The 3027-nt window shown below is 39.7% G+C and overlaps 1 non-coding gene across 1 annotated transcript; it reads left to right on the top strand.

Annotated features, from left to right (window-relative positions):
• The first annotated feature begins 242 nt into the window (after positions 1-242).
• On the top strand, positions 243-346 carry LOC115941197 (U6 spliceosomal RNA). The gene has a single exon (XR_004075949.1). It is a non-coding gene; the product is annotated as a U6 spliceosomal RNA (small nuclear RNA).
• Positions 347-3027: the final 2681 nt, after the last annotated feature.

Here is a 3027-nt window from a genome sequence, read left to right as displayed (position 1 = left end):
ATTTTGGCTTAAGCAGATTCCATAGCTACAGTGACAAGAGCACATCCATAAAAGAACAAGTTGATAAATAGGACTTTTGCCAAAATTAAAAACTTCTGCTTCTTAGAAGCCACTGTTAATAAAAGAATGTAAAGACCAGCCACAGAATGGAAGAAGATATTTGCAAAGCATGTATCTAATAAAAGACTTGTATCCAGCAAATATAAACTCTGTATTAAACTTGATATTAAGAAACAATTTGCACTCACTTCAGCAGAATCTACACTAAAATTGGAATGATGCAGAGAAGATTAGCGTGGCCCTTATGCAAGGATGACCTCAAATTCGTAAGGCATCCCATGTTGTTTTATGCCATGGCCTTACAGGACAATAAAGGATTCACATTAAAAAAAAAACAACAACAACAGAAACAAACAATTCAATTTAAAAACAGCATAAGATTTGAACAGATACTTCACCAAAAATTCTTTAAAAACTAAACTGATGTCTATAACATGATCCCACCATTTCACCATACGTCATTTACCCAAGAGAAAAGAAAGTCTATGTCCATACAAAAACTTTACACAGATGTTCATAGCAGCTTTATTTGCAATAGTTTGAAATTGGAAACAGCCCAAATGTCCATTAGAAGGTGAGTGAATAAAGAAATTGTGGTATAACCACAAAGGATACTGCTCAACCATAACAAGAAATGAACTTTTCATACATGTAACACCATGAATGAATCTCGTGGATGACTTATATTGAGTTAAAGAAGCCAGACAAAAAAAAGACTATATACACTGGGAAACCCGAACTAATTCATACTGTCAGAAAGCAGGTTAGTGATTGCCTGGGCAGTGGGGGGAGCGGAGTCATGAGTGAGAGGGGCAGGAGAGAAGGATTACAATGGAGCAGGAGAAAACTGTTGGGGGTGCTGGATATGTTCACAATCTTGACTGAGGTGATGGTTTCATGAGTGTATACATATGGCAAAGCTTACCAAATTGTATACTTTAGTTATAATTTAAAAAGTCAATCAATTCAGAAGTTGACAAAGAAATCAAGTGAAAATTGTCCCTTCCTTCCAGATCCTAGTTAGGTTTAGAGGTTAGCATTTCTTAACATTATCTAGACCAGGGCTGTCCAATATGGTAACCGCTGGCCACATGTGGCCAGTCAAATTTAAATTAATTATAATTACAAGTAAAAATTCCATTTCGCAATCCAATAGACACATTAAGGTGCTTAGTAGCCATACATGGCTAGTGGCCATCATATTGGACAGCACGGAGTATAGAATATTTCTTTCATCAGAGAAAGTTATCTTGGACCGGTCTTTCCTAGATTCTTTTTTTTAAAGATATTTATTTATTTATTTATTTAGCAGAGAGAGAGAGCACAAGCAGGGGGAGCAGGAGAGGGAGAAGGAGGCTCCCAGCTGAGCAGGGAGCCCAATATGGGGCTCGATCTCAGGACCCTGGGATCATGACCTGAGCTGAAGGCAGACACTTAACCGACTGAGCCACCCAGGCGCCCCTCTTTCCTAGATTCTGTAGAGAATTGGGGACTGTCACAGTCTCATCAGCACCTTTACAAATAACTGAGATCTTTTGCTGGCCATTTATTGAGAAGTTACTTTGTGCCAGAAACTATCCTTTAGATGAATTACCTCTAATTCTTACAAGGAAAGACTAAAGCTCAGAGAGGTGAAAATAATTTCCCAAAGCTCATAGTTACTAAACAGTGTGGCTGAAATGTAAGTGTACATCTATCTAAACCCAAAGTCTGAACTCTTAGGTTATTCTCATATATCCTGCGGCTAGACCACACCTTTTTCATTTTATACTTGTGAAGATTTTCTTTTTAGATCCAACCACCAAGTCTTACATTTATCCCTCCTAAATTTTATCTTGTTGGATTAAACTTACTGCTCCAGATTGCAAAATATTTTAGAATCCTCATTCTGTCATTCCATATGCCCACTAACTTCCCAAGGTCCATGTCCTTAGCAACTTTGATAAGCATGGCTTTCTAAACTTTATCCAATTGATTGATAAAATTCAATAGGTCAAGGGACCAGGCAGAAGACTGTGGCCAGCTATTAGAAATCCCCCTTTAGGCTGACCTCAGTTTACCAGTGTATATATAGTCTTTGAAGTACCAACATCCTGCCCTATCCCTGTTCTTATATCAAGATTCTGAGGATATTCCTGTAGTTCAAGCCTAATGCCCCTTTAGCATCATCTAGAATCATATACTAATATTAATTAGCTGATATGATTAGCTTGCAGATGTCATTCAAACAATATATGCTTCTAACCAAACATGGTACCTGGGAGGATCAAGATATGGGCCCTAAAACTTCATGGGTTAGGGCCCATGGGTTATATGGGCCATATGGGTCACTCAGTGGGTTAAACGTCCCTCTCTTGATTTTGGCTCAGGTCATGTCTTGAGGTCATGAGATCGAGCCCCGTATCGGGCTCCCTGCTCAGTTGGGAGTCTGCTTGAGACCCTCCCTCTCTCTCTCCCTCTGCTCCTCACCCTGCTCACATGTGCACTCTCTCTCTAAACTAAATAAATAAAATCTTTTTTTTTAAATATTTTATTTATTTCCTTGACAGAGAGAGACACAGCGAGAGAGGGAACACAAGCAGGGGGAGTGGGAGAGGGAGAAGCAGGCTTCCTGCTGAGCAGGGAGCCCGATGTGGGGCTCGATCCCAGGACCCTGGGATCATGACCTGAGCCGAAGGCAGACGCTTAACCGACTGAGCCACCCAAGTGCCCCAAATAAATAAATCTTAAAAAAAAAAAAAAGATATAAGCCCCTAGTATTGATATTTGCCATTTCCCACATAGGTCTCCTCTTCCTCCTCTGATGCTCCAACTCTGAAGTGATTGTTTTAAGTATCCGTTGTCCAAAAAACCAGACTATCTCAAAACAGTGGCTTCAAACAACAATAATCATTTACTTCGTGAATTTGCAATTTGGGGCATGGCTTGGTAAGAGCATTTTGCTGTTACTCCACGTGGCATTAGCTG

Source organism: Leptonychotes weddellii, chromosome 6 (genome assembly GCF_054177405.1).
Source record: "Leptonychotes weddellii isolate Sample4059 chromosome 6, ASM5417740v2, whole genome shotgun sequence".
NCBI classification, from domain to species: Eukaryota; Metazoa; Chordata; class Mammalia; order Carnivora; family Phocidae; genus Leptonychotes; species Leptonychotes weddellii.
The sequence above is the reverse complement of the archived record's forward strand: the minus strand, read 5'-3'. Positions and strand labels throughout refer to the sequence as shown.